Here is a 12,759-nt window from a genome sequence, read left to right as displayed (position 1 = left end):
ACACGCCCTTGGGGGAATGGCGGGCAGGCTGTATGACCAAGGCTAAGTGCCCTCAGTTCTCTCCGTGTGGAGCAGTAACATCTCACAGCCCGGCCCTGACAGCTGAGAGGAGGCCTGCATTGTGAGTAAGATGGGTCTAGTGGGCGATGCGTTTTCCTCTGTGTCTCCAAAAGGACTCTGCTTTCGCCAAGATCTCAGACAAGAAATTCCCCCTGAGGGAGTCATGGCAGTTTAGCTGCTTCTGAGTGGTCAGGTCTAAGGATTAAGAAGCAAACACGTAGGGATGGGTGGTAAGCTAATGGCATTTCAAAGGACAGTGACAATTCCTAAGCCGCATGAATGGTAGGAGAGGAAATGAAGCTCGTGCATGTCTGCTCTGAGTCAGGCCCTGTCGTGGTCCCTGAAGGCCTCTCTCATCTTCTACTTTGAGCTGGTAGTGAAGGCCATGAGGAGAGGGCAGAGTTTTTTTGTGGGCTTTTCCTGTTTGTTTTGGCTTTTCCCAACATGTCTTTTTTTTTTTTTTGCATATAATCAAAGTCACTTTTTGGGGGGGGGTGTACAGTCTTGCATTTTTACCCACATACAGATTCTCATAACCGCTACCTCAGACAGGATACCGATCACTTCCAATACCCCAGAGATTTCTCTCAAGCTGCCCCTTTTTAGTCACACCTTTCCCCATCCCTAAACTCTGACAACTACTGATCTGTTCTCTGTTCCTACATTTTTATCTTTTCTACAATGTCCCGTGAATGGAATCATGTAGTATGGAACCTTTGAGGCTGGGTTTTCACTCAGCATAACACACTGGAGAGTCACCCATGTTGCTGCGTGCATCAGCAGCCCGTTCCTCTGCAGCGCTGAGAAGTATTTCGTTGTATGGATCTAACAGTTTGCCCGCTCATCACTGAAAGATATTCTGTTGTCCCCAGTTTTTGGCCATCGTGAATAATGCTGCTATAAACATTCACATATAGGGCTTGATGTGAAATAAATTCTCATTTCTCTAGGATAAATACCTAAAAGTGGGTTGTTGGGTCCCATGAGAGGCGAAGGTTTACCTTCTTAAGAATGTGCCTGTGTTCCAGGATGTCTGTACCATTTTGCAGTTGAGAGGCCAGAGTTCAGATGATCCTTCCTTCATTCATCCCTTCTTTCCTACTCACCTTCTTTTCTTCCTTTGTTTTTTCTTTCTTTCACATTTTCATTGGAGTAGAACTTACGTGCCATCTTCAGTGTAAAACTAGATATATAGTTACACCCATGTAACTGCTACCCAGGTGAAGATAGGGAACATTTCCAGCACCTCCTCCCTGTAAATACCCTCCAGTCCCACAAAGGAATTTCTCTCTTGACTTCCCCCTCTCTTGAGCACCCCACAGATGAGTGCTGCTTTTGTGAGAACCGCATTTACGTGAGATCATACAGTATGTAATCTGGTGTCTGCCTTCTCTTCACTGAACATTATGTGAAATTCGCCTGGGTCCACGTGTGGTGCAGCATCTTGGGCTTTTTTATATAGCTGAGTAATGTTGCATTATAGGAATATGCCTCAACACATTTATTCACTCTCCTATGACGGACATTTGGGTCAAATCCAGTTTTTGGCCGCTCTGAATATTCTTGTCTGTACATTTCTGTGTTTCTGGTAGACACAAGCACCCATTTTCGTTGGGTAAATACCCAGGAATAAAATGACTGGGTATGTGTAGTATGGGGAGAAAATGCCAGACTGTCTTCCAAAGGGTGGACCTATTTGTGGTCTCAGAGGGAATGTGGAAGAGTGGTCTGCGTCTCGACACTAGGCATTGTTAGGTCTTCATTTTAGACATTCCAGAGGAAGGATAGCGGAATCTCATTGTGGTTTTAATTCTCATTACCCTGATGCCTAATGATGCCGAGCATCTCGGTATGTTTATTGGCCATTTGGATATCCTCTTTTGCGAGGGCCTGTTTAAATCTTTTGTCTCTTTTAAAAATTAAGTTATCTGGGGGTGCCTGGGGGTGCCTGCTCAGTCGGTTAAGCATCTACCTTTGGCTCAGGTCATGATCCTGGGGTCCTGGGATCGAGCTCCGCATCAGCCTCCCTGCTCAGTGGGGAGTCTGCCTCTCTCTCTCCCTCTGCCCCCTCACTCTCTCTCTCACTCTATCTCAAATAAATAAATAAAATCTTAAAAAAATAAAAATAAAAGTTATCTGTGTTGACCTTTCTTTGCAGGAGAATGGTAGCTGTATGAAGTATGTAAACTTGGCTAGTGATCTCCTCAGAGAGAAAACGGACATTGGTCCAGGGACAAATGGTGCTTTTTGTGGTGTGAGTGGGAAGAAGGGGGGGCGGCTGTCCTTTCTGAAAACTTGCATGGCCTGGGAGTTTCTGTATCGTTGGGCTACCCACCTCAAAGTTCCTCAGAGTGCCTTTCCCACAAACCCCTTTGGTAAATCCTGGGAGATTGGGATTTGGGGGGGGACTGGCCTTTCCTCCCAGATCACAGTGCTGACTACTCTTCACAACCGGCCAGGCCCTGTATTGAGTAAGGACCTTTCTGGCGGGGAGAATGAGACAGGTTGCTGTCCAGTGATATAATTGCCTCTCTAATGAAGTGAGACACCCCTGAGGGAGTTGTCACACCCGGGGCCTCCAGCCCTGTGTCCAAAGGGGCTGATGGGGCAGCCAGAAGACTTCATTTGCTTATGCCCTTGGGCTTGTGACCCTATCCTACTGTATAAGTTATATGTACATCATCTATCTTTTTAGGAGTACAGTCTAATCATGAAAACTTTTTTTTATTGAAATGAAGTATGTTTCCAGAAAAGTTTAAAAATCATAAGCTTACAGATAAATAAATGAGCACAAAGCGAACACACGCAGGTAACAACCACTCAGGTCAAGACATAGAACATTTCCAGCATCCCAGGAGCCCCCACCTGCGTCTCCCAATCTCTACTTGGTCTTTCTCAAAAGTAACCACTATCCTGGCTTTTAGCAGCATAGATGAATTTTGCCTGTTTTTGAACTTTATATGCAAGGATATATAATTGGAACCACGCAGTTGTATTTCTCTTCTGTCTGACCTTTCCACACAGCATCATATTGACTAAGTCATCCACATAATTGCGTGTGGTTGTAGACCATTTCTTCTTCTTGCTATTGAGCACTCCATAGAGTGACTGCACTACACAGTTGTTCTCCTCCTGTGGCTGGATGGACATGTGGGTTATTTCCAGTTGGGTTCTTACAAAAAGTGCTACTATGAACCTTCTTGCACATGTCTTTTGATGCACATATTTCATGCACTTCATGTGGATCTATACCTAGGTGTGGATGGCTGGCTCATAAAGTGTACATGTGTTCACCAATACCGTTCCGAGTGAATATTGCCAGAGAGTTGTCAAAGCAGCCATCCTCATTTCCACTCGGATCGGCAGCAGTTCATGAGAGTTCCTATTGCTCCTCTTGCTACGGTCAATTTCCAGTCTTTAGCCATTCTGGTGGGAATCATGGTTTTTAAACATTTCAGTTGTGACAGCTGGTGGGGGGGGGTGTCAGAACACCAACCCCGTTCCATCTACACAGGGTTCCTGAAGGTGGGGGTGGGGCTCAGGGCAAGGTAGCTGGAGCTGTTTCAGAAGCCACTCCCATGGTCCTCATCTTACTGGTTCTCTTCTCTCTGCCATGCAGAAGTTGTGGCGTGGTCAACCTCACCTGTATTAAATATCATCTAGCAGTTCTACCCGCCAGTGGGCAGTGGCCTTGAAATTGTAATTTAATTTATAAATTGAGCACAACTACAAGTAACACAGCTGAAGAAGTTGGATTCAGGACTTGGCAGGCTCTCTTGAACCTTTTCAAGTCAGGTTGGCCTTTTCCAAAAGCAATACGTAATTCATATTTAAAGCATCCCAACACAGTGATTTGGACATTATAAATGCTCAGTGTTGTTTTCCATTATTAAAAATAGCATCTTTAATTACTCCAGAAGGGATATGATAGTTGCTTCAAGTAACTAACACTAGCCCTACAAATGTCACTAAGCAGACTAGTTTCAATGACATGTCCATCAACCAGTCACCTGAGTGCCCTGCTTTCTTCCCAGCTTTAGGAAGAAGGATTAGCCAAGGCCGTGGAGAAGGAGATGGTGCTGACCATGAGTTCTGGGCATAAGGCTCGAGGAATATGTGTGTGCATCTGTGCTTCTGCGTGCACACACACACACACACACGAACACACACACATACACACCAGTGGTTTAGGTTGGAGGGGAATCAGGCCATCTGTACCCTCTCACTTCCCTCTGACCCCAAAGCCTTTCTTCCGCCATTTCAGCATTGCACATTGTCTCTTGATGAGATCATTTTCCTTTCCTATCCCTGGGAGGTATAGCAGAAAGGCAAATACACGAGTGCCGCCTCCAGACTGCTTGGGTTAAAATCCCAGCTCTGCCAAACGTGAGCCATGGCTGTGCTGGTCATTGTCATAGTGGTTCACATGGATCAGGCTTTACCTGTTTAATGTGGTTGGTGAGGGGGGTGCTGGAGTAAATGATGACCTTTCAGGGAGGCACCTCTCGGTGCATCCTGTTTCAGGAAGTTTGCAGCATGTTCATTCGTTCTGCAATAATATAGCATTCCGCCACTGGAATGTAAACTGTATGAGGTCAGGAGTGTATCTGTCTTGTTTACTCTATATTCTGGATGCTTGATAGAACAGCGCTTGTACATTTTGGGGGCTCAATACATAGTTGTTGAATGAATGAACATTGTTCAAAGGGCACCAGACTCACTGCATCCTAAAGTCCATAGACCCGGATGTGGAGTGAAGGAATGTGGCTGGGAGCTAGGTGAGCCAGGGAAGTCCAGAGAAGAACGGGGGGCAAATCAGGACTAGGAGGGAGCACGAAGAGAAAATGGAGTAGCTGGTGAGGCGCATACCAGGCCCACATCTGATAGGCCCACCCAGACAGGTGGGGTCTCCAAGGTGAAGGCTACTCCTCCTTTTAGCCTCCAGGCCTCCCCTCACCATGAAACACCTGACCCAAACAGCGGGAGCCTCTCTCTGCCCTGCTTTTTTTGCTCAAGTCTGCTCTGCCTACCTAAAATCAGGCCCTAACCAAGACAGAGCCCAGACGAGACGGAACTTCCTCTTAATGGAAAGACGGTCTGTTTCTTTAAGGTTTGGATCTAGCAGGCAGCAGGAGAAAGACAAAAATCCCACTAGCAGTGAGGACTTCACGCAGACCACCAGATGTGAGCCAAGGCTGACTTCCCACAGAAAACAATCAAGTGAAGATTTCCCTCATTACCCACGCTTCAACTTCCCTCAAGTTTGGGAGACCAAGGGAGTTGTTAAATGCTATATAAACACAGTCACCAAGATAATAATAAGAACGAGGAATAGGTGTGAGCTTGAGGAATCATTCCAGCTTGGGGCCGGAGCTAAAGTCAACACCATTCCAAGCGCATTCATGTCATTGACTAATTTTTCAAACGTTGACTCAGCACCCCCTTTGAGGTAGACATTGTGCGAGGGCTTGTTGTATAGAAATGGCTAAGATGTTGGGACCGTCTGCAAAAATTGCATGGTTTCGTGGAAGCCAGCCAGCTTCTGAACACAAGATCGGCAAGTGTGTAAGTTCTGCCACTCCAGGACAAAGACGAGCTGTCAAAGGACTCTGTTGACTTTCTTCTTTTCGTAGGACTTATGTAACACATACATTTTTAAAATGAATTATAGTTGATATAGAATGTACATTAGTTTCAGGTGTACAGTGTAGTGACTTGACAAGTCTACATGATGCTGTGCTCACCACAAGGGTAGATACCATCTGTCACCACACAACACTGTCACATTACCATTGACTATATTCCCTGTGACTTTTTCATTCCATAACGGGAAGCCTGTACCTCCCACTCCTCTTCACCCATTTTGCCCAACCCCCACCTTGCTCCCCCTCTGGCAACCATCAGTTTGTCTCTGCGTTCATGGGTCTGTTTCTGCTTTTTGTTTATTTGTTTATTCATTTGTTTCGTTTCTTAGATTCTACACATACATGAAATCATATGGTGTTTGTCGTTCTCTGACTTATTTCATTTAGCATAATACCTTCTAGTTACATCCATGTTGTCACAAATGGCAAGATCTCATCTTTTTTATGGCTGAGTAATATTCCAGTGTGTGTGTGTGTGTGTGTGTGTGTGTGTGTGTGTGTATACAACATCTTTGTCCACTCATCTTTCAATGGACAGTTAGGCTGTTTCCATGTCTTGGCAATAAATATAGGGGGTGCATATATCTTTTTGAATTAATGTTTTTCATTTTCCTTGGGTAAATACCCAATAGTGGAATTACTGGGTCATATGGTATTTCTATCTTTAATTTTTTAAGGAACTTGTATACTTTTTCCCACAGTGGCTGTACCAATTTACATTCCCACCAACAATGCACGAGGGTTCCCCCTTTTCTCCACATCTTCATCAACAGTGGTTATTTCTTGTCTTTTTGATTCTAGTCATTCTGCAGGTGTGAAGTGGTATCTCATTGTGGTTTTGATTTGTATTTCCCTGACGATGAGTGATGTGGAGCATCTTGTCATATATCTGTTGGCCAACTGGATATCTTCTTTTCTGGTACCTTTCTTACTGTCTGCTTCAGAAGTTTGAAGCTTGCCATGATACATCCTAATTCCCCTAATCTCTGTCTCTCCTGACTCTTGGACTCACCCACCTTTTGTGAATCTGTGTGTAGCTCCAGCCTTTGATCCTGCCTCTTAGGGTGATAAGTCATGGAAGCTTGCTTCCTGTTAGGGAACTGGGCGAACTCCTCTTTGGGTTTGCCCTCACCCACAGTAAGGGGGATCATCTAGAGAACAGTCTCCATGTGTGAACTTGCCATGTTTCCTTCAAGCTTGCTCTTCCCACTGTGTTCCTTGTGCTCTTGAATGGCATCACCATTCACCCCGTTGTTCAAGCCCAAAAACTGAGGTAAGGCTCCTCTCTTGTCTCCTGCTTCTAATGGCCACCATGAGATCACTGAGCATTAAAGCAGCATTGGGTCTGAGCAGATGGGTATAGAAAATGGAGTGGAGGAGAGTGGTTTATCAGCTATGCTGATACTCAGGGTCCTACAAAGATAGGTCTTTAACCTCCGGCCGTAACTTACTCCTTTTGTTCAACTGGAAAGCGGCCCAGAGATCTCACCATCCCACATTGCCCCATTCCCTTTTCTTTCTTTTTAAGTTCCCCTGCACAAAACACCCCTCCCCATTTCATGCCCCCCACCTTCTGCCTCGTTCATTTGGCCAAAACACAAGCTTCTGTTAAAAACAAGACAACAGGCTCAAAATGGAGTTGCTTATGCCAAGCCCTATGTCACCGAACTGAGACTTAACTACACTTTTAGCTCTCCCAGAAATGGAATCTTAAACAACCAGGACTCACCTGATCAGCACTACTTGGGTAGTGTATCAGGCAGTCTATCTGCCTGATAGACTCCTCTCATTCAGAGAGGAAAGTAACTTTATAGTAACTGACCCCTGTTTTTTGTCCAGTGTCACTTATTCCTGCTCCCTCCTGCCTTTAAAAGCCTTTCCTGTTGTATAGCTCCTTGGAGTTCCTTTCTGTCTGCTAGATTAGATGCTGCCTGACTCATGAACCATTGAATAATGCCAAGAAGATCTTTAAAAATTACTCAGTTGAAAAAAAGTTTTTCACACTTCCGTTCACGTAAACTCATGCAAAGTAGGTACTTTGGAGAAGAGGTGCCTCCAACCTGCGACACGCTGACAACGAACTAGTCTCGGGGACTGAATGAATGAATCTATACTATTCGTGTTCCAACAGCTCTGAAACACACATCCACACTGAAGGGGTCCAATGTCCACATTCGCTTTCTTCGTCACCATTTATTTACTTATTTATTTATTAAAGATTTTATTTATTTATTTGAGAGAGAGGGAGAGTAAGAGAGAGAGAGAGCGCAAGAGGGGGTAGGGTCAGAGGGAGAAGCAGACTCCCCGCCGAGCAGGGAGCCTGATGTGGGACTCGATCCTGGGACTCCGGGATCATGACCCGAGCCGAAGGCAGTCGCTTAACCAACTGAGCCACCCAGGCGCCCCTCTTCGTCACCATTTAAACTGATTCCCTCAAGTGCTATTAAATCTTTCTTGGTCTTCACAGAGGATTGAAGGAGCAGATGCAACATGGATCTAAGTAGGCAGAACAATATGCATTGTTTTGTTTCAACATACATTTTTAAGGATTTGCTTCTTTTGTGCCAATGAACCCAAACGGGCAGGATTTTCATTCATTCAACAGAAAGATGTTGAAAATTGACTCTGTGCCAGTTCGTGTGCTAGAGGCCAGTGTATAAAAGCGAACAAAACACAGCCCAGTCTCAGCCCTTGAACACAGTATGCAACCCGCCACGCAGTGGGGTACACGCTGGCCCGGCGATGGGGACAGGCAGGGGCAGGGGCTAAGGAGGCACATAGCAGACTCCTGACCCAGGCCTTTTTTTTTTTTTTTAACTTTTTCTTTTGGAAACTTCCAAACAAATGTAAATGTTGAGAGAACAGTACAATGAATCCTCACATGTCCATCACCTGGTTTCAACAATTGTCAATATTCTGTCATTCTTATTTCATTTCCTGCCCCTGCTTTTTTTCTTGAATATTTTAAAACCAATCCCAGATACCCTGTCATTTCACTTATTTCAGATTTCTGTTTGTTGCTTGAAAGGATGAGGCATGCCCTAACCAGTCTCAAACGGGGCTGGAGAGCTTCCTGGAGGTGGGGGGCATCCAAACTGAGGCTTAGAGAAGGAAGAAGAGTAGCAGCCAAGTCAAAGTGAGAGTGGGGAAGAGATGGGGCAAGGGGGAAAGTTTGAGACCAAAACAACAGTTTATGCAGAGGTCAAAGGTGAGAGGTCAAAGGTAAGGGGGATAGGGTGTGTTTAGCCCCTTGTCACTCACCTATGGTCTGTCGTCCTGGGTGCTTGTTAGAATTTAGGAGCCAGAGCTCCACCTCAGGCCTAGGAATCAGAATCTGCATTGTAATCAAAATCTCCAGGTGACTGGTTTGCACATGCAGGTCTGAGAGGCGCTGAGTTATAGGGCTGCCTAAGGGCTCCCGCAGCGGGAGAGAAGGATGGAGTGCTGTGGCCAGAGTTGGGGCAAGGTGAGGAATGAAGACAAATGCCCCGGGGAAGAACTGCCAACCCCTTTGAGCATGCAGTGGTACGATCAGATGTGCCTTTTAGATAGCAACCCTGATGCAATGGGGAGAGAGGATTTTTTTTTTAAGTTTTAATTTTAATTCCTGTAAGCGAGCAAACAGTCTTCTATGAGTTTCAGGTGTACAATATAGTGATTCAACACTTCCATACATCACCCAGCCCTCATCACGACAAGTGCACTCCTTCATCCCCATTACCTGTTTCACCCATCCCCCCCCACCTCTCCTCTGGTGACCATGGGTTTGTTCTCTGTAGTTAAGAGTCTGTTTCTTGGTGTGCCTCTCTCTTTTTCTCCCTTCGCTTGTTTGTTTTGTTTCTTTTTAAAAAAATTTTATTTGAGAGAGAGAAAGCATGAGCGAGCCTGTAGGGGGTGGAGCAGAGAGAGAGAGGGACAAGGAGACACCCCACTGAGTGTGGATCCTGACGTGGGGCTCAGTCCCACGATCCTGAGATCATGACCTGAGCTGAAATCAAGAGTTGGACGCCGAACCAACTGAGCCACCCGGATGCTCCTGTTTTGTTTCTTAAATTCCACATGTGAGTGTGTGAAATTATATGTATTTGTCTTTCTCTGATGGACTTATTTTGCTTAGTGTTATAGTCCCTCGTTCCATCCATGTCATTGCAAATGGCAAGATTTCATTCTTTTTTATGGCTGGAGAAAGTGGATTGAGGGTGGGGAGATAGAAGCCCTGGACACTAACTAGTTAGGCTTTTGTTCCCTTAGAAGCTACAGGGTGCAAGGGGGCTGGGCATGGACCCAGGAGCCCCACAGCCTTGCCTGTGTTGTATTTTTATTGTGTTGTTCAAACCCCAGCTTGGCTGCTTACAGACAGATTGGCTTTGACTTGAGACACAGTATTTAACTTTTCTGAGCCTCTTCCTCGGCTGTCCCAAGTGTGACACTTTCTTTTTAGGGGCCCTTGATCGCAGTGTCCATGAAGAAGGAATATCTAGAAATGCTCCAAACTGCGGGGTTCCATGCATCCCCCTAGCCCAGGCCCTTGGCCACCTGGGACCTTCACTGAGCGGCAGCTCACTGGCCAGCCCTCCATACCTGCCTGACTCTGCTGAGGCCATTTCCCTCACCGAGGAGGTGGGCATGCTTGCCACTGTGGATTCCACATTACTAAGTGAGCACTCGCTATGTTTGGGACGTTGTGCTCTGCGCTTTGGGCCTGAGGATGAGTGAGATAGAGGACTCTGCTCCCGGCCCCCTGTCAAAATCCTCCCTGTTCTTGGGGTTAAGCCCGCCCCCTCCGTGGCACACCCTCCCTCCCCCATGCTGAGCTCAGGTGGTCGGCAGCCACAGCCCAAAATAGCATGAAGTTGAGAGTGCTTCACGGGGACATGTCACCAGAGGAGAACAGTTAGTAGGTCCTGGGGGGGACAGATCCCTCCTTGGGGGTCCTGTGCTGTGAGTAGGGACAGAGTCGGGCTGGTCAGGGAGGGAGTGAAGGGGTCCTTGCTGAGGTCAAAGGGCCAGGGTACCAACTCTCTCCATGGGTTCTCCCCTGGAGCCGCACCTCCACAAGTGGCCGCACGGGGTCACTGTGCTTTCATGCTTGGGCTGGCGCGGCGGGCCTGGGCCGGCGCCGAACCCCACAGCTATCTCTGCAGTCTTTCTGCAGAATTCTCTAATTGAGAAAACTTCGCTGAGACTACAAGCAACGTGGCCTCTTAGGGGAGAGGGACCCCAAGGTCTGGGGAGGAGGAAGAACAGCAGATGGTTCCACGGTCACGTCGTTTCCCTGAGAGGCAACGTGGGGCCCTGCCCCCATGCCTGCACACGCTGGCTCGGTGCTCTCTGATTTACCAACGGTAAGCGCTTGTGTGGACTGATGTGGGGTGGCCAGGAAGATCTGCCAGAGCAGGGACGACGGCTGAATTATGTGACCTTGCAAAGATAGGGTGTCACACCCCTCAGGAAGATCTGGTGGTTCCAATCAGCTGCAGACCACCTCTGCTGGTCCTGTTTTTAATAACTACAGGACCCTCGGGCCAGGCCACAGGACCCAGGAGGCTCACCCTACACCAGGAGGGTGGCCAATCAGCTTGCGGGGCAGGGCTTTGCTGGGGGGAAGCCCCCAGAGATGGAAACCCGCACATGCGTGTCTCACCGGCTCATGTAGCCTCCCACTCGCCAGTCAGATGAGGGGTTCCTTGGCCTCAGGCTGTTGATGCCTCCCCGGGCCTAAGACATGAAGGTCAGGGTGGAGACTTGGAGGCAGGGCAGAGGGGGCTAGGGCCCCCAAGAAAGTTCGAGGGCCAGGACTGGCTGGTAATAACCCCTGAGCCCCAAACCTAGGCCCAGGCCCAGAGCTAGGCTTTACGTGGCCTGAAGCTTATACCATTTGAGGATCTTTTCAAGAAAAATAATATAACATTACAAATGTAAAATTTAGCCTAAAAGCAAATATTTAGATAGAATGAGAAAATAGATGACATCAAATTATAAATGTTTAAAAGGGGACAAGTAGTACAGATACCACAAAATCCAGAAAAATCACATTTTTATTAACTGGCTGAGAGACCTCTAGAATATTTTCCCGGGTGTGCCTGGCGGCACGCTCTTTAACAACCACTTCACTTGCCAATGATTTGGTAACATCATTCTCTACAGGGAGAATAGAAAGACCGTCTAGCTCTCCCTCTAGTGTGCTTGATCAAAATGTGGCGTAATAGCGCTGCAGGTTTGTGCTTACAAACTTAGGACGTTGGTCCAGTCTGTTTTGTCAATCCCAACAAAGAGAAAAAAATACAATGTGTTCATAATTGTAAATGCCACATTATGAAGTCTGTTCCTGAGAGGAGAACCTCCTGGCAGAAGACAACTTTGACAAGACCTCAGTGAGCACAAACCCTGCTTCTACATTTATGATGACTGAAAGAAAACTCGCTTTCACACAAACGCGCTTCTGACTCTGCATCCAGAGCCTTGTTTCTCTTACACCTCCCACCTACTTCGCGTGCCAGGGGCCCCCAGGTCACATTCCTGCTGCCGTGTGACCATGGGTCATGAGTCAGTACAGTGGCCAGTAGGAATATTCTAGAAGCCATTCTTATCCTGGGGGAAGGACGCTAGAAATCATTAGCTGTACTAGGAAGTGACTGAAGATCATATATATAAATGCACTCTTAACTCAGCTTCTCATTAGCTGGACACTTAATAATGCCACAGCCACTCGAAACACTACCCAACATGAAAGGAAGTGTGAGCAAAGAACGTCAGAGTGGGAAAACACTGGAGTCTTAATTGACTATGGTTTATATATACTACACTTTTCCAAACTGTAAGCAATTGCTAAGGGCGTCTCCCAGGAACTTGGAGGAGGTCCTTGCAAGTGAGGGGTCCTAAAGCTTAAGCTTCATTAGCTAAACTCACCCTTGTCTGGAACCCATCACTCTTTCCTTCCTCCTTGTCTTCTTTGCTCTCCCCACCCAACTCACGTTGCTTCTGGTGGAGGAATTTTTTCCCTTCCAGGTGGAAGGCAGAGCAGGCGTCAGTCCCCAGCCTCTCCGGGGCCTTG

The sequence above is a fragment of the Halichoerus grypus genome, chromosome 7 (genome assembly GCF_964656455.1).
Source record: "Halichoerus grypus chromosome 7, mHalGry1.hap1.1, whole genome shotgun sequence".
In the NCBI taxonomy this organism is placed as follows: domain Eukaryota; kingdom Metazoa; phylum Chordata; class Mammalia; order Carnivora; family Phocidae; genus Halichoerus; species Halichoerus grypus.
Note: the sequence above shows the minus strand (reverse complement) of the source record.